Here is a 19,035-nt window from a genome sequence, read left to right as displayed (position 1 = left end):
CATGTAAAGCAAACTACTTTTGAGAATGCCTCCAGGGTTTTCCAAAATCGATGAGGTTACCCAGAGTCTTTCCAGACCACAGTCTGGTCGAAAAAGGAAATAAAGAAAAACAAAGCCTGCCCTGTAGCATTAATTGGCACTGTTTAAAATCTTATGATGCCCAAGGGATAATAGTTCCATCAAGGTCTTGCCACTTACCATTATAGAAAATATTGTCCTGTTGTTTGTTTATCTAGATTTAGAAGATTAGGGAGTTGTATGTCAGAGAATAAGCCGCATCTGTGAAAGCAGTTTAAGTTTAATAAGCTGAAACAGACACCATATAATCACTTCTGGGAGGACACTAAAGCAAATGAATTGGGAACGAGTCATTTTTCCCATTTACAGGTTGTTTACTAAACGGGTACAAAAATACACCTCCCTTAATTAATACTTTATGAAATATCCTTTCGCCATCAGTGAGCCTAACATACCTTCCAGTAACCTGCATTGAGGTGTGTGTTTTTTAAAAGCAAGGATGTTAAATCAGCGTTTCTAGGCTTGGAGATCATTTTAGGTAATGTGCCTAGCACTTAAAGCAAATCACATTTACAAGCCTTTCTTCACATTGGATCTTTTCACTTTAACTTTTAATGACAGTTCTCCTTTTAGAATTCCTTTCCCAGTTCAAAGAAATTCAACATCTGTCATCATGTAAAATGTAGATTTAACAGAAGTGTCAAGTGAGACACTTCGGAATGAATTTTTAGAAATCCACAGTCCTTTAAAAAAAACAAAAACATTTTCATTCTTCTTTCCACACTTGCTTATTTCAGAGAACAAGCAAGGAGTATTCTGTTTCCTTATTGGCTTTAGCAGTTATTTATCCCCATTACCACTGATTTTAGCCATTAGCAGTTCTGCTTTACAAATAGGACACTGAGATATGAGTCCTGGAATAGAAAACTTAAGATATATTTGAGATTCCCATCCAGCATCTGTGCATTGGCACACTTTTTTCATGGAATCTCTTCATACTGTGACTTCTTCCAAATGCCTAGGAAGGTGTAATTCAAAGACCTATTGTGTGTCTTGATCAATAATCAGAAAAGTTTGCAACTTTGGACTTATTGTAATTTTTAAAGTAAGCAAACGAATTGCTTGAGTTTACTTTATCCTATGCTTGTTAACTTGGAAGTACGTTTCACTGAGTTTGGGCTCTCTCCCAAATAACTGCATAGACTTGGCATCTTAAACATCTTTGCCAAAAAATGATGAGCAGAGCACTTGAGTGTGTTAAGTACTGTCAAGTTGCTTCCAACTCATGGTGACCCTATGAATCAACGTCCTCCTAAACGTCCTATCCTTAACAGCCTTACTCAGACCTTGCAAGCTGAGGGCTGTGGCTTCCTTTATAGGGTCAATACTTAAAGATGAATACTTAAATAGAGTTTATTTTGTAGAAATGTTTAGATGAGGTTTACTTCGGCCCCTTGGTACTGTTTGCATCCATCTGTATAGCCACGTATTTGAAAAGCTGCCTTTAAAATATTGCACCCTTTTAGTGGAAGAAAGTGCAGGTGAAAACGTTTCTGAGTTAAGCGGATACACACACACTTCATTAACATAAGAAAGACTCTGGAGTCTCCAGCACACATGGTCATTCACTCTCGACCTCTCCCGGAGAGCTCAAAGAGACCACATGGTAATCCGGGAGAGGTGGGTGTTAGGACTGCAAGAAGACTCAAATGTCCCATTCCAGCGCCAACGAGCCCCATTCACACTTGCTCAAGTTCTCTTTTTTTGATCCAGGCTGGGAAACGTCTCTCGAAAGACGCTCTCTCTCTCCCCCCCCCCCCCAAAGCCTTGTTGCTTTAAGAAAATAATAATCGATTGATTCCCTCTGGAGCATCTCCACCCGGGTCCTTCGGGAATGCAAGGAGTCGGGCGAGGCGAGGCCGCCCCCCGCGAGAGGCAGCCTCCCCTCCCCTCCGGCCCCGCCCCCTCCCAGGCGCGCTCGCTCTTTTTTAATAGCCGCCCCTCTCCGCCGGCGACTCTCAGGTTACTTGGCGAAGCGCGGGCTCCGGCCGCCCAGCCCCGCCGCTCTCGCTCTCTCTCCCCGCCGCTCGGGTTGGGCAGCCCGCCTTGACACAGCACCGCGCCGGGGGCTCCTCCAGGACGCGCCGCAACAGATGGTTGGGGTTAGTGTGTGTCATCACGTTCGAGTGGGGATTAGGGGAAGCCCAGCCAGGGCTGCCTCGCCGGAGCTGGTTGCGGTCTTGTGCTCCCAAGTGGAGCAAAGACCTCCTAAAAAACCCCAGGTGCCTTTCAGGTTTAGGGGCTTTTCTTTTCTTTCTTTTTTTTTTCTTTTTTTGGAGGGGAGGGGGCAATGAGGGTGCCTTTTCTTCTCCTCCAGCAAGGGAGCAGCCGCTTGTTCAGGTAAAGGGGCTTCCTCGCCCCTGCTTTCTCTCCCCCCCCCCTTTCTCCCCTCTCTCCCGGCTTTGAATGGACTGCTGCTCCAGCACACTTGTCAAAGCCAGTTGCTGCTGCCTTATCAATGCTGCTATTGTATAGCTGACAGATAACAGTGGGCATCGCTTGATGCCTGCCCGTCCGCGGCGCGCCGAGCCTCTGGATGCCTTTCGAGGTCACGCTTCGCCCAAGGTGTCGAGGAGGGGGAGCCCCGCGCTGGACCGTTTTCCCCTCCCCAGCTTTCGGGGGGTCGCAAACTTTGGGGACTTGACAGGGGCGCCGGGGGCGGCGGCGCTTCCAAGTTGGTGTCGAAAATGCTTCTGTATCCTCTCCCCATCCCCAAGTTTTAAGAGAACTCGCTTTTAAATGCAACCCTGGCGTAGGATCTGATGTCCCGGGGAGGATGCGGCTTGCTCTGCGTTGGGTTGCAAAGCAAGCCAGATGCTTGGGGGGGGGGAATGCCTTTGGAGAGGGCTGCGCGTTTTGGAGAACTTTTGGCGCTGCTGGGCTTGGCGAAGCTTCCTCGCGTGGAGGGAGAGGCAGCAGCGAGCCACAGGGCAGCAATACGGGGAGCTGCCTTTTGCAGCTGCGGCGGAGCAGATGGATGTAATTCATTTGCAGGTCTGTTTGCGAAAGTTTTACGAGTCGCTGAAAACTAAGTAGCATCGCCATAACGGATCATTAAAGTCTAGCTGCATTTGTAGATTATGTGCAGGCTGTGTGAAGTGTTAATTAAATTGAAAGGGGGATATATATAAAAATGTTTGGGGAAGGCACAGAAGTGGAGGCTTGACTGGGGCTTGGTCCTTGCTTCTTTGAGGGTTGGTGTGACCGGTGCTGTCGAGCCCCCAGCAGAAAACTTTCCCAGATCCCTCAGTGGGATGGTGCCCCTGTAGAATGGGCTTTGGCTTGCAGTGGGATCATAGAACTTGAGAGTCAGCCCATTGAACTCCATCCCTGGCATCTCCAGTTAAAGGGGCCAGGCAGGTAGGTGATTGTGAAAGACCTCCGCCTGAGACCCCGGAGAGCCGCTGCCGGTCTTAGACGATACTGACTTCGATGGACCAAGGGTCCGATTCAGTATAAGGCAGCACCGTGTGTTCATGTGAACTCCATGGGATTGACTTTGGAGTAAAACAGAATAGGATGGGGATGGCTGTTGCTGTCCTTCAAAGGGTTGAGAGTGCTACTCACCAATTAAAATAGATGGTTTAATTTTGCCACCCAGGTATCTTAGAATGAAGTTGTTTCTCCGACTGCTTATAATATGTGGCTTGAGATGTTCTGAAGCTCAACATTTGCTTTAACTTTTTGGCTTTGTATTTTTAAAAAGTGTACCTAAATCACTGTGTCCTGCTTTAAAATAAGTACTCTGTTGCCTTATGTCAAAGATAGACATGCACAGTCATTCTTGCATACCTTATGGGACATGAGGGAGATTTTGCCTCTCCTGTGGGTAGGTGGAGGGGCAAAACTCCAGTACTGTCCTCAGTCTTTGCAGGTGAGAGCTTCTATAAAGGATACTGTGCACAATCCTTTCTGAAATGAGATTGGAGTAGGTGTAGGTTGCGTGGGTCTGTGATGGGTGTGCTGTGAACCTGACACTTGGCTACACCAAAAAGCAATGCTCATAAAACTGTATAGCACCTTTCAGGATACTCCCCTCCCTTCACCCAAGCATTCTGTTTGGCTGCTTGACAGATTATGCTCTGCTTTAATTCTCAAACATACCTCTGTGCAGGGAGGGAATCCTTATAACTAATCCCTCCAGCAATATCAAATAAGAGCATTAGCAGACTCCTAATTAGTCTGGGAGTTAGGTGACTAAATAGAAGGGGTTTCTCCCCCCCCCCCAAACGCTTGCAAAGGAGATGTGGAAAATTTCCCAGATACTTTAAGCCAGAAAAGTGCCACTTGCAAATTGTGAAGGACTGGTGTTTGGACTAAACGCCTCGAGTTGCACTTCTTTACATCAGCAGAAAAAGGGACAGAAACAAAGCCAGGTCCCCACAGGCAGCTTGCCTCTGAAGTTATAGGAGCCGGTAACCTTATAACGCAGCCAAGGTGCAGCGGTGGTGTCAAGAATGTAAACATGCCAACAGGGCTTCTGCCACAGTGAGGAGGCAGCTGCATTTCAGCTGACTAACCGAATGATGTGAATATTCCTGAAAAGTTCAGGCAAAACCAAGTGCCCATTTTCCCCCCTTCTATTTGAAAAGCTGAGGTAGGAGAACCGCTGTGGCTTCAAGAGGTCTGGCAGGCTGCAGAAGCAAAGCTGCTTGACCTGATGGGCCTGCCTTTAAAAGGAAAAAAAAACAGTGCCCTTAAACTGGTGGAGGGTTTTGTTTGGTGTTGTTTTTGTCAAAACATAATCCACTGTTCCAGATGGTAAATGTTCAAAGGAAAAATTTATGGCTACTGCTGCATACCTCAAGTTGACATTTGGTTTCTTCTTGACAGTATTTGTCCTGGGTACATACACACACACACGCCTGCACACACGAATTTCCCATTAGCAACACAACAGCTGTAAAACTGTTCAGAGCTCAAGAGATGTTGGGCAGTCAGGTTACCTGAAGGACAAGGACAATTCATTCTGAGATCTTGGAGAACCACTGTGGCTTCAGCAAGTCATAACAGGCTGCAGAAGTACCTTACTATTTGTATTCAAGATGCATGACCCCTCCTTTGGTTTGCCTCTTTCTGGCCTTGGTGACTTCTTTAAGAAACACCAGACATACCAGATCTGTCCAGAAGCAAGCTGGTGCAATGGCTATAGTTTTGAAATTGGACCAGAAAACATTCATATCCCTGACATTTCCTATTTATTTATGTATTTAAAACATTATTATCCTGCCTTTTTATCCAAAGCAAACAGGCAGCTTTGGGTAAATTCCTATCACTCCACTGAACATGTCTTGCAGGGTTGTTGTGGGGATGAACTGAAAGTGGCTGTGTTCAAAAAGAGCTGGACTGAAAACCATGTGTGTGTTTGTTTGCCTGGGTTTCCATGCAGAGGAATGCAGTTTTATTGAATAGTTGCATTATTTTTCAGCCTTTTTTGGTCAAACAAATGGCAAGGAATGCAATAACTTGTTGGAGACTGAACCTACTTTGATGTAGATTGGCTTAATTGTGTGTGAGTTTATTACTTGGCAGGGGTTTCCTCCTTTTGGCACTTCTAGTCAAGGTAGGTGACTTTGCTCAAATAGTGACATATTAAGGTTGTTGCTTAGCATTTTGAACTCTTAATGCTTTGTATAGAACAATGCAGAAGGGTGTATCTTTTAAAACACTATTCGATTTTTTTTAAAGATGGAATGGATAAGTTTCTTGGAAGATATGTAGCAGGTTTTGAATGCATGACTTCTGAAATACAGTGAAATTCATTCTGTGACACCTGAAAGTCAATTATTGGGTCCTTCAACAGGTTTCCTAGTAGTAGGTACCAGGATAGTAGATAGATTTGTTTTATCAAAATGTTCACCCTGAGCAAAGACCAATGGAAAAAGGTTGTGAAAGGCTGAGATAGTATTGAGGCAGCATTTCCAAATATGGAAGGTATTATAAACCAACACTCTCAGGAAGTTAGGCATATATGGAAAGAATGGTTTTTAAATATGATTTTCAAATACCGTTCTGACTAGGTCATTTATTGCCAGAGATTCTTCTGGATAGTTTATTATCAAGCTTTTGAGTCAAACACCAGACAATCGTATAGCTGTCTAGGCATATCAGGCTTGGAAAAAAAACAGTGTTTCTGTATATTGACAGGGCTTATTACAACCATATGAAGCTGGATTCCTGGTTGTGATTTTTCATAGCTTTGAATATGTAAGGATGACTTCTTGACATCCAGGGATTTGTGCACGTAGAGATGGATTTACTGCTAACAGTTTCACAAAGCTGACTAAGTGTTGTGGGAGCTGTACAACCTGAAAACAAAAAGTCTGTTCTTGTGTTACCACAGGTTTCCGGCCAAGATCCCAAAATTATTGGATGGGGCGGGTTGGCTCAGAACTGATTTTGTCATCTCTGAATTTCCCAGCTTTTCTGTAGTCATCCATGGGGGCGGGGGAGGCACTAATGTACATAGCTTTGATATTTTTAACTAGAATGTTTAAATTCCTTCAAAGTAAGCCTAGATGATATGGTGTTTAATGGTGGTAATCGTAAAACGCCAGTGGTAACCACCATTGTTACCCCATATGCTGTGTCATAATATTGCTGCAATGGAAAGAACTTCACCAAGCTTGAACAGGAAGGGAAGAATTACAATTTTTTTGCAGTGAGAATGCCATTTTCATGCAACAGGCTCAGCACAAGTGTCTTTGAGGTTCAGAAGATTAATGTTTGAAAAGCATACAACTGTTCCTTAGTGTACATAGGCATGAGAAGCTTACTAAGAGAATTAAAATAAACCAGTATCATAGATTTTTTCCCTCTTTGCACTTTCCTTTACTGCTTGTTTCACAATTAGATGAGTACTTATTATGGGTATTGCAATCCTAAGAACTTTTTCCTGGGAGTAAGCCCCACTGAAAAAAAATGAGACTTCTGAATAAACTTGCTTAGGATTGTTCCCTATTCTATCTAGCTTTCATATCCAGGCACTAATTTTGATTTACAATGGCATTAGTTACCCTGTCCAGGCAGGAAGCAGCTTCTTTCCCAACACCATACTTACTGATTAATAGGCAGGTTTCTTCAAATCCCCCCTGTTTATAGGGATGGGTGGTGGCTCTTGTTTATCATCTCTTTTCTTTGGTTATCTTTTTATGTGAGATAGGGAACTACTGAGGCTGTTTGAGAGGTAACTGGTTCAGAGTTATAAATCAGACTTGTTGCCCAATAGCAAATTGCATCATGTTTGGCCCTGTGTGGGTCACTGAGTGCATAACACAATAAGTGCTATGACTTGCCCATTAGCTATCTTAAAATATGATCTCATTTCCTTTGGAAAAAAACTACATTAGTGAAAAATTGAATAGGCACCATGTAATTCTGTTCTGTGGATTTCTTAATACAGAGCAGCATCTCCACTTTACCCATAAGCATTAGTTATTGTAAGTGTGAAAAAATACACCATTTTACTATTCTTCTTAGCCACTCTGATTGTATGAATTTAAAAAATGAGTAAGATGGAGGAGTGTCTAGTGATATTAATTGTGTGGTCGTAAATGGTTGCCCACTTAGATTTCCCCAAGATGGAGAAATGTCAGACTGGGGACATGGTGGACATGTTGCTCTATATCAAGCAATCATGGATATATGTCCCTATTACTTTGTCCCCTTTGCTATTTCTGAGGGTCTCTTGAACCCACAGGAACATTTGTGGAGGTTAGTGGTCTGTGGCAGGAGAAGGAAGTGGGAAAGACCTGCCGTGCGAGGTCTGCAAATTGTTGGATGGACACTGAAACTTTTAAGGATTTAAGCCAACAGCTGATGGTCATGAAGCCCTTATCTTAACCTCTGTAAAGGATTCCCGACTGGAAGCATTGCATGATTCACAATGTTGTGTCATCTTCTTTTTAGATTTTTGGAAGGGGGTTTCCATGAGTCTACTGCAACCTGATGACACATTCTTCTGGTGTTGTGTCATGGGTTCATCCTATGGCACTAAAAGGGGATCCTTTCTTGGACCCATTATGGGAGCTGCTGATTGGCCTGGTACAGCAGCCAAGAGTAATAAGAAGGAAGCTTTCTGGCTGGGTTAGAAATGAAATGGGATGGGTAAACAAATAGGCGCCGTTCTACTTGGCAAACCTTTACAACTTGCAACAAAAGTGTGTTAACTTTATATAAATGTTATATTAATTAAATGCTACAAACATTTAATTAGATTTGTACTGGCATGCTTTCTTGCTATATAGTTATCACTTGTCACTCTTCTGTAAAAGGCACAGGCTGAAAAATTTATTTAGTTCAAGCTAACTACAGAAATGTTGAAGATGGGCCAGGGCCAGTCTCTGATGGGACTTTGGGATTCCCTTCCATAAAACGCTCTATGTATTTATTTGAGTTATTTCTTAGCCACAACTCCATAAAATATGCCTGGTATGGCTTATGATAATAAAAACATAAAATTCAATAAAATACATTAGTATTGCGGAACTTTAGTATGGCATAAACATAAATGTCTCGTGCCATTTAATTAAACTAATTCACTAGCACTGCAGGAGGTGATTAGAGACCATTTTGTTTCAAGACACTGAATAATATTAATAATATTACAGTTGGTTATTCCTTTAAAAAAAAAAATCAGGGTATGCTTTTAAAAAGTTAGTATTCGCAAACTATAAGTAAACCTAAATGGAGACTAGATTTCAATCACTGTCATGAGCAAGGAACTGCCAAAACTTCATTTCAGTGAATGAACTGTCCATGGTATGAGTTACGCTAATGTTTTTAATATAGTGAATAGTTGAACCTATGGCTACAATAGCCAGTTGTATTTTTATCACAGAATTCTGTTGGGCAAGTCTGCTGTCACCAAAAAGCAAACCTTCTGTTTTGACAAGGAAGATTTTTACATTTTAAAAAAAGTACCGCCCTTCCTTCCTCTTTGAAATTCCACCTTTGCATGTCCTCAGTTAAGGCTGTCTAGATCAAATAGCACAGGTTCTTTTGAAACATATTAGCACTTTTCAACACCAGTCAGTCCCTTGTAAAGGCTGCAACTGTTTAATGCAAATTGTAAAAAGTTGTGCTTTCTTTATGGTGCAAATAGCAAGAAAATACAGTGGATATGTAGGCTGAGTAGGGCAACATTTGATAGAACTAAGGCAGAAAGACAAACATTGCAATCCCTTAATGTAAGAGCCACCAACCCAAAGGGAGTTTGTAGTTTTTGTACTTGGATCATATAGAGACTAACAGTCTTATGTAGCTCTCTTCAGTGACATGTTGAAAATCTACAGGGAATACAGGTTCTTTGAGGCTACAGGTTAGTGTCCTAGGCATTCAATCACATAGCTTTTGCAAGGAGGCCAACAAACATACTTGTAATTCATTAGTATCCCTGTAGTACTATGTATGAAATATTTATATAGTACACTTTAAAGTGATATGAATGGTAGCAAGAATATTTATAACATGGTACCCAAACATATCTAGAATAGTTTGCTCTTGGGAGTGATTTCTGGGATGAATCCCACTGAGGTATGCACATAGAAAATGTTGATGCAGACTTGTCAAATATATCTAAGAAAAAGTACAAGATAAAAGGTGATTTAGAAATACAGGAAGATAAAAACTGTTCACCAGTGCATAAGATGTTGAATTCTTGTGTGTGAATTTTTCTGGGGAAATGTAATGCGATCCAGTATTTCCAAAAGCTTTATGATTGGGAGGAAATGCTTATGTTGTAAAGTCTGGAAGAATAAGGTGACTTTGACTGAAGTGATCAGTTTACTTTTGCAAAGACACATGATTTAATATTCGTACTTTGAGGGTCATCTAGACCAACCCCCTGCACAATGCAGGAATTTCACAACTACCTCCCCCATAGAATCATAGAGTTGGAAGGGACCACCAGAAATGCCATGTGCTTCACTGTGTGTTCACCTGGGTGCTGGGAGCCTCTCTTTGAATGAGCCAATCAGGCTTGAGGCTCCCAGGGGGCAGGCCTCCTGGAGGCCGGAACTGGGTGATCCACTCAGTGCCGGCTTCCCTGCACACACAGAGGCCTCACCTGCTTCTGCCCTCATTCAGCTCCTGTACTCCACTCCAAGCCCTGACCTAGATGGCCCAGGCTAGCCTGCCCTGATCTCATCAGATCTCAGAAGCTAAGCAGGGTCAGCCCTGGTTAGTATTTGGATGGGAGACCACCAAGGAATACCAGGGTTGCTGTGCAGAGGAAGGCACTGGCAAACCACCTCTGTTAGTCTCTTGCCATGAAAACCTTAAAAGGGGTCGCCATAAGTCGGCTGCGACTTGACAGCACTTTACACACACACACATTCCAAGCAAACAATAATATATAACTACATAACTTTTATGTCACTGGAGTACATCTGAACATGTACAGTTGTCTTTCCCCTGTACTGGGAATTTTGTTTTCTGAATCAGCATTCAACAATGGTATGTGCCATTCTACCACCTCATTCAGTTGTGTATGTTGACCCAGCTTCATAGGCAGAACCCTTACATCTACACAACCTTGATATCACCGTGAGCATGTTGTGCTGCATTTAAAAAATAAAGCAATTTTATATTGGGTCCATAGTACTGGCATTCCAATTTCTAAAGAAATTGCTCACTTCCCCTGAACATGGGGTAGGTTCTGTAGGGAACAGGACCCAGAAGAACCACAGATGGCTCTTGAGCCACTGAGTATCAGAGTGCTAGGAAGCGATTAAGCAGGCTGTTGCCTTCATGCCCTGGTCAGAGTCTCAGGGAATCTGGTTGGCCACTGATGGACACAGGATGCTGAACTTAAAGAGCTCTTGGTCTGATCCAGCAGGGCTCTTGTACTTTTTTGGGTAACTAGCCGTGCAAGAGTTATGCAAGTGGACTTCTTCAGAGGCTTACAAAGTCTATCCAAACCTTTTTGCGAGATTTGTCTCTAGATAAGGGACCCAAAGCAGTTTATGGAAAATTCTAGATAATAAAACTGTCTAAACAAATAAGACAAAGAAAACACAAACATATTTGGACCATCTTGGGCTGCAAGCAATGGGCTAAGAGCTAAGGGTCCTTTGGCTTATGTGCAAGGGTGTGTGTCTCTCACCCTTCCTGGACTAATTATCTGAAAGGAAAAAGGGAAACAAAATCAGCCCAGATAGAACTCTACTGCTGCTAGCTTGGCTGCCAGCATCATCATCCTGGCTTCCTCTTCTGCTGCTCCCTTTAGACAAGACTCAACATGTGACTGATGTTAATCATGCAAGAATTAAACTACTTATGAAATGGATGAAAACTACTTATTTTGGCATACTTGCTCCTGGATCCCTGGAAAGATGACATGACACATCAGGTTTGGGTTTAAACCAAGTCACAACAAACTTCAAGGTGACCTGTTCCTAAAACCTGGAGAAAGGAGGTTGACTCCTTCATGGTGGTAGGGCAGACACAACTAACAGCATTCATCTCTAGCTTTCCATCCGTTGGGTTCTCCTGCTGGATGAAGTTTACCACATTGTGATCCATGTTGACTCCATTCTGCATTGGCTCTCCGGAACAAACTCAATCTTTCATGGATTTATTTATTATAAAGGCCGATTACACGGGTAAAAAAAAATGCAGTCGAGTAGTGTGAGACTTCCAACAAACAAGGCAAATAGTTTTTTGCATTGGTTCTTGTAGGTTATCCGGGCTGTGTAACCGTGGTCTTGGAATTTTCTTTCCTGACGTTTCGCCAGCAACTGTGGCAGGCATCTTCAGAGTAGTAACACTGAAGGACAGTGTCTCTGTCCTTCAGTGTTACTACTCTGAAGATGCCTGCCACAGTTGCTGGCGAAACGTCAGGAAAGAAAATTCCAAGACCACGGTTACACAGCCCGGATAACCTACAAGAACCAATGAACTCTGACCGTGAAAGCCTTCGACAGTTTTTTGCATTTTCTAATTTTTGTGATCCTATGTCGTAAACAGTGCAAAAAAGAATAGCATTGCAAAAGTAAAATGTAATGTAGTAAGATAAATGTAATAATGCAATAAACAGTGGAATAGACTACAATCATGCTCCCTTCACAAAAGTGCCATTTTGGGGAAGCTTTTTAACCTGAGGTGGTGGTCTTGGTCTGGTCCAGCTGGCCTTACTTTATTATATGAGGAAAACTTTCTTGTTTTATACAACCAAATAGAGCATGTTGTGTTGGGGAAGGGGGCATGCTTAAAATCCCATGAGTTATATACTGCAGCAGTTGGTATACGTGGGCAGTTTGTCAGGTATCAGCTCAGTTCCTGTACCATAGGGTACAACAGTGTAACAACCTGTGGGAGATTTGACCAGTTCATCCAGGTTTCTGATGAACAGCATGTAGAAGTCCATGAGCCTGAATGAAAGGATATTAAATATACTTGGAAATAAAAGCAGGGAAGGAACCGAGGAATAGATATGGTTGTGGTATCAGCAGTGGAAATACTTTCTGCTAGTTGAAGGGACATTAAGCTTCAATTCAGGTATGTTCAAATAATCCTTGGGCAAACTGCCCCCTTATTTTCTCAATTTCAATAAAAAAATTAGAGGCTAACCATTTGGGGAGCTTTTTAGTTCATCCCTGATAAATATAAAATATCAAAGAATGTTAATGGGGTACTGGAAATTTTGTAGGGTGTGGTCATCAAATCATTCTTGATTTTTAGAAATAATTACTTTCAATTAGCCTTCAGTCAAACCATTTTGTGAACAGTCTGAAGTATAATTTATTTCTTGAATGTGTTAAGTTCTTGTATCTACACACTCCCTAGATTCTCTTTTTTTACAGTTATGCTCCAAGTTATACTTGGCTCATTTCCTAGAAATGTTCTCTGAATGATTTCTGAGCATACCGTATACTTAAACCAATATATAATAATGCTTCTGCACAATCTTAAGACATTTATCTTTTTGCTAACTTGCCTAAGTAACCCGTTATTCTAAAGAGGATTTTCTTGATTTCTCAGTGCCCACAAGTTTCTGCAATCTGAATTAATTTTTGCTGACTCAGACCTCTTGTTGTCAATTTGTAAATCTATAGTGATCCTTCAGTCTCAAAACTGCCTCACAGTAACCATGTTTTATTATCTTATGTGCTGCCAGCTTTGATGTGTAATGTTTAGTAAAAACTTAAAATATATTTTGTATACGGTCTAGCTTTGTATCAAATGTAAGACTTCTTAGGTCCTGAGAAGACTGTTGGAAACAATGTAGATTTAATTCCAGATGGGTAGCCATATTACTCTTGAGCAGCAGAATAAAACAGGAGCCCAGTGGCACTTTAGAGACTAACTGGATTTATTCCAGCATAAGCTTTCACGAGTCAGAACTCATGAAAACAGTGCTGCTGTAAGGAAGCCAAGGCAGAACAAAATAAGGTGCCACTGGTCTTCTGTTTCATAATTTAAGATTCTCTAAAGCAAGGGTGTTATACCATTTTTGAGAATGAAAACACCAAACTACGTGGACTTGGGCAGTGACTGTCCATTATATTACACCTGGTGGGTTTTTTTTTTTTTTTTGGTTGGTCATAGTGTCTTTTGATGCTGGAAGCACTGAATGAAGGAGCACTTACTCCAACTTGAGGGCCTCCCCACATGAAGTACTGGGAGGCCCAGAGGTCTTGGCATTGTTGTCTCAGTGATATCTTTTTTTACTTGGAGGGCCCAGTGAATGGAAACTGGAAGTTGACACACTACAAGCATTATTTTCAATTCTCGGGAAATCCTGCGTGAAATAATAGCAGGATTGGAGACATGGCTAGGCTCCAGCTGGGTGTGGGTTGGGGAAACATGCCAGGTTTCAAGCTCAGGAAGGCCAATAAATTGTATGCCTGAAGGATGGATACAAATTGAGAGTTCCCAGTGGGCCAGCCTTGGTCTAGGTAATGTGTTGCCTTTATTTTCGCTACTCATGATTCTGAATTGCCACTTAAGTTGAATCATAGTCAGGCAATGATGTTCTGATGAACTGCAGTTAATTGCCTGTAGCCAGGTATTAGCTGGAGATCTCCTATTACAACTGATCTCCAGATGATAGAGATCAGTTCACCTGGAGAAAATGGCTGCTTTGGCAATTGGACTCTATGGCATTGAAGTCTCCCCTTTCCCCAAACCCCACCTTCCTCAGGCTGTGCCCCAAACACCTCCTGCTGGTGGTGAAGAGGGACCCGGCAACCCTATTCCTCCAAGATGGCCAATCAGTTGTCTGGTGAATTTTAGACACACACAGAGTTTGGTTGACTAGGGTTGCTTGCCAGGCACTGCTTGTCAACCAGCAAGAGTTGTGGGTGGGGCCATGGGGGCCACAGCATTGCATGTGGTGCTGCATCACTTCTGGTAATTACACCAGAAGTAACAAAGAGTAGCCATAGGAAACTATAGAGCAGGGGTGTCAAGCATAAGGCCCGGGGGCTGGATCCGGCCCCTTGAGATTTGTTATCGGGCCCGGAAGCCAGCTGAGGCAGCTACCCCCTCCAGTCCCCATCTGGACTGGCGGGGCATGGCCCGGCCCAGCCAAGTGTCATATCCCACCCTTGTAATAAATGAGTTCAACACCCCTGCTATAGAGTTTCCAGCAATACCCATAACTACCGTTTGTCACTTCAAGTAAGAACTTCTGTTGAAAACATAATGCTGCCTTTTTGGTTAAAAACAGTTTCTCCTGCTACTGCTCAAAGTGGTGGCAAGTAAAAGGACCTGGAGGTGGAGAATGCCCTGCTCCCACCAGGGGCTTGACGGTCCTATTTGGTTCTGCCCTCAGGCTTTGTAAATATAGGGGTTAATGAAACCAGCATACTTTTTGAATTGGCTTTGTGGGTAGTGTAACTAGCTTCTCTTACCTGGTCCAACTTATTATTTTCTTGACATACAGAATACTGGCATGATAAATAGAAAACTGAAGGCTTAATTTTTTTATTGTTTTGGTCAGTCTGTATGCAGAACATATAAAGGAAGCTGGATTAGATTTAGACGAAGGTGGAGTTAAAATTGGAGTAAAGAACATTAACAATTTGAGATATGCAGGTGACATCACTTTATTGGCAGAAAATAGTTGAAGACTTGAAACAACTCCTGATGAAGGTTAAAGTAGAAAGTGCCAAAGCAGGATTACAGCTGAACATCAAAAAGACAAAAGTAATGACTGTTGGGCAATTACACAACTTTAAGGTTGACAATAAAGCAACTGAAATTGTTCAAGATTTTCTATTGCTTGGCTCCATTATCACCATTTCTGCAACCAAGAAATCAGAGGTAGATTGAAGGGCAGCCATGAAGGAGTCAGAAAAGATTCTTAAGTGTAAGGATGTGCAGCTGGGAAAAAAGATCAAGATAATTCCCTTATGTATGGGGGTGAAAGTTGACAACGAAGAAAAAAATTGATTCATTTCAAATGTGGAGTTGGAGGATAGTTTTACAGATACCGTGGACTGCCAAAAAGACTAAGTAGTGGGTTAGATCAAGCCTGAATTCTCTGTAGAAACAAAAATAATTAAACTGACGCTATCATACTTTCTTCACATTATGAGATGACTGGAGTCACTGGAAAATACAATAATGCCAGGAAAAGTTGAAGGCAGCAGGAAAAGAGGAAGATCCCACATAAGATGGATTGACTCCCTCAAGGGCGTCACAGTCCTCTGTTTGCAAGACCTGAGCAAGGCTACTAACAACAGGACATTTTGGAGATCATTGATTCATGAAGTCACCTTAAATCCGAAGCGACTTGACAGCACTTACACACACACACACACACACACACACACATTGTTTTGGACATTGAATATTAGAGCCTAAATGGGGTGATAGTGTGTTCTCATACAAAGCTTAGAGAGAGCTCACTTGGCTTTACAAGAACCAACAATGTTTAGAAGCCTTTTGAGCTGTTAATTTTAAAGCTTTGTGTCTGACAAAGTGTTGGTTATGATACTGAAGCAAAGGGCATTGGTTTTTTAATGCTTGGAATAACACTTTCTAGTGGCTGGTGTAATGCATGTAATTGAGTGACTACAGATGAAAAGGGTGTGGTGGAAGAGGACCTTGATGTGAGGGCTGCTTTGACCATCATTCTGTACTGAGGAAAAGAACAAAATGTCTCTAAGCAACCTGAGTCTTGGGTGGCCTAAGAAAACATTAATTTGTATGAAGTGGGGATTTATTTCTCCCAGTTAGACAAAATCTTCCCTTGTAAAATAGTGCCTCTCAAGTTTTGCGAGATGCTAATGAAATGCTATCATGCTGGAACAAATTGTATACCCTAGCTATATGTCTAAATCATTCTATATTCAATTTGTCCCCATTTAGCTTTCAATAGCTGTAATAATTAAACTGCTGGGAAAATATTTGTGGGGCAGTAAATTAAATTAAGACTCCTAAACATGTATCTAATTATCCTTCTAAGCCACTTATTCTGTGTTACCTAACAACTGATTATTAAGACATTTGCTTATGGCTACCACCATTGTTGCATGAATTTGTTTCTAACTGTTTAGACCTCAAATATGTTGCCAATGTTCCTCTGTTATTATGTTAACATAAAAGCAGCACTCTTAATTAATCTAAATGGATACATGTTAAAGGAAGTTATTTTAAAGTAGGTTTTCCATTTCAGAATATATATATATATATATATATATATATATATATATATATATATATATATATATATATATATATATATATATATTTAAATCTCAATAAAAATAAAAAAACCTCAATTTCAGAATATATATATATGTATTTAAATCTCAATAAAAAATAAAAAACCCTCAATGGTTTTGTTCAAATGTGCAGCTTCAAATGATTCACCAGAGTTTCCAAAGCATTGTAGGGCTGTTGAAAAAAAAAATTAGGTAAAATTCAGATTCGGCAAAATTCGACCCGTTTTTATTCGGGAAATGCCAAAGTCCGAACTCCCCCGCTTCGGGTCCGTGCAATTCGGCATGAGATCTGGGGTTCGGGGGGAAATTCGGCCGAATAAAGCCATTAAAAACACAATAGCGCCTTTCTGTGGCTCCGGGGGGGGGGCATTTTTGGGAGTAGAGGTCCCAAACTTTCAGCGTAGCTTGAGGGGACCCTTCTTGCAAGAACCCCCATGTTTTGTGAAGATTGGGTCGGGGGGGCTGAGATATGGGCCCTGAAAGGGGTCCGCCCTTCTTAATGTGCATCTCTGACAATGGGGGTTTGCAATTAGCAGAGCTTGCGGCCCAGCTCCCAGCCCAGACAAACAGCTGAGCTGGGGGAAGCAAGGGTGGGACAGGTGCAAAGAAGTTAGCAACAAGTTTGCAACCATGCAAAGCAACATGTGATGCCTGGGAGTTTGCAAACCATGGGACCAGGCAAACCGGGACCGGGCAAATGCATTCTTTTAAGTCACAATTTGAAAACCAGTTTTGAGCAAGCATCAAAATAGACCTAACCGATCTTATGAATGAGGGAAAACCTGAGGACACACAACTGAAGCCCTCCCCCTCAAACCAGGGGGATAGAGACTTGAGGGGGCATACCCCCCCAGGCAGAATGGGCGAAAGCCCCCTTTGGCTCCCCCCCACAGAAACTGCTCCCTCCCCACACACACACAGACTCTGCTTCCCCCCCACACACACACACAGGAGAAAAATTATAGAGAAAAGCCCCCAAATGGGTCTTACTGTGGATGTCTTCTGTTCCATCTTCTTCGCACCTGCCCCACCCTTGCTCCCCGCAGCTCAGCTGTTTGTTGGGGCTGGGAGCTTTGGGCGTGGGAGGCAAGCTCTGCTAATTGCAAACCCCCATTGTCAGAGATGCACATTAAGGGTGGGGGGGACCCCTTCCTGGCCCCATATTTCGCCCCCCCATATCCAATCTTTACAAAACTTGGGGGTTCTTGCAAGAAGGGTCCTCTGAAGCTATGCCACAGAATGGCTCGAATGTGCACACGCACCCCCCCCCCAAGGGTGATCTCTCTCTCACGCACACAGATACTCTCTCTTTCTCTCCCAGGGCTGCGCAGCAGCTGGGTTCATGCACTCAATCATGACTGATTGGCCAGAAGACCACCCAGCTTGGCCACTGATTGGCCGTGGGAGAATGCTGCTTACTAACTGATGGTTATGCTGCTGCGCCGAACCCCAAATTTGCTGAATTTAATTGCCGAACAGCCAGAACTTGCTGAATTCGGCTCCTCGTTTCCCCGCCTTTTTTGAGTTCGGTTCCATCTGAACTAAAAAACACTGAATCGGGAAATTCGGCTGTTTTTTAGTTCGGGATGAACCGAATCGACAGCCCTAAAGCATTGTGAGTTGAATCCAAAAGGTCATTCTCCACTAGCATAAATCAGTTCTGCCAGTGAAAGGGAGATGATTTTCAACAATTTCTTGCTGCTACTCACTGATGCCACTGAATTGTTGCTCCTTTTGAGCTGCATGAGGTCCACCACCCCTACTGGTGGCCAGGGGATACCTGGCAACCCTAGGTCCTAATGCGGGGGGGGGGTCTACAATGGGAAAAGGGCATTGCTGAAAATGTCCCTGTCCCCGCTCTTCTGCTGGTGGATAAGGACCTTTGGATTCAACCTTCTGTGTTATGAGAGCAATTTGCAGCTTTTTAAAAAATGTGTCTAGTTGGTAATACTTTAACAGCATTTTGCTTGGAGTCTTACTAAAATCTACCAGAAGAAGCAATAATTTCATGTAGCCACATGTAATACTTTGCAGTACTCACTCTTGCCATGAAGCTTACAGGATGACCATAGAACAGCCATTTCCTAGACTAACGTATTTCACAAGTTCTTGTGAAAACTAAGGAATGTGCAACTATGAGGAATGTGCAACTCTGAGGGAGGCTGGGATTTTTTAAAAAAATATCAAATAAATCAGGTAGGCTATCTTGCTAGTCAATAGATTTCTCTTCCATTCAGTACTTAAATTGCAGTTGGACTGTTCCTTGTAGAGGCTTTTGAAAACA

General features: G+C 42.5%; 1 protein-coding gene across 3 annotated transcripts in view; it reads left to right on the top strand.

Moving 5' to 3' along the window:
- Positions 1–2,098: 2,098 nt before the first annotated feature.
- SULF1 (sulfatase 1) overlaps positions 2,099–19,035 on the top strand; it is a 110,972-nt gene continuing 94,035 nt past the window's right edge. For 2 of the 3 annotated variants that reach the window (XM_056854059.1, XM_056854062.1), the window contains exon 1: positions 2,166–2,180. The gene's annotated coding sequence lies outside the window, so the exon portion shown is untranslated. Of the gene's footprint in view, positions 2,181–19,035 lie in introns of all 3 variants that reach the window. The other variant, XM_056854060.1, reaches the window with a different exon arrangement.

The sequence above is a fragment of the Euleptes europaea genome, chromosome 8, assembly GCF_029931775.1.
Source record: "Euleptes europaea isolate rEulEur1 chromosome 8, rEulEur1.hap1, whole genome shotgun sequence".
In the NCBI taxonomy this organism is placed as follows: domain Eukaryota; kingdom Metazoa; phylum Chordata; class Lepidosauria; order Squamata; family Sphaerodactylidae; genus Euleptes; species Euleptes europaea.
This window is presented reverse-complemented; position numbering and strand designations above follow the sequence as displayed.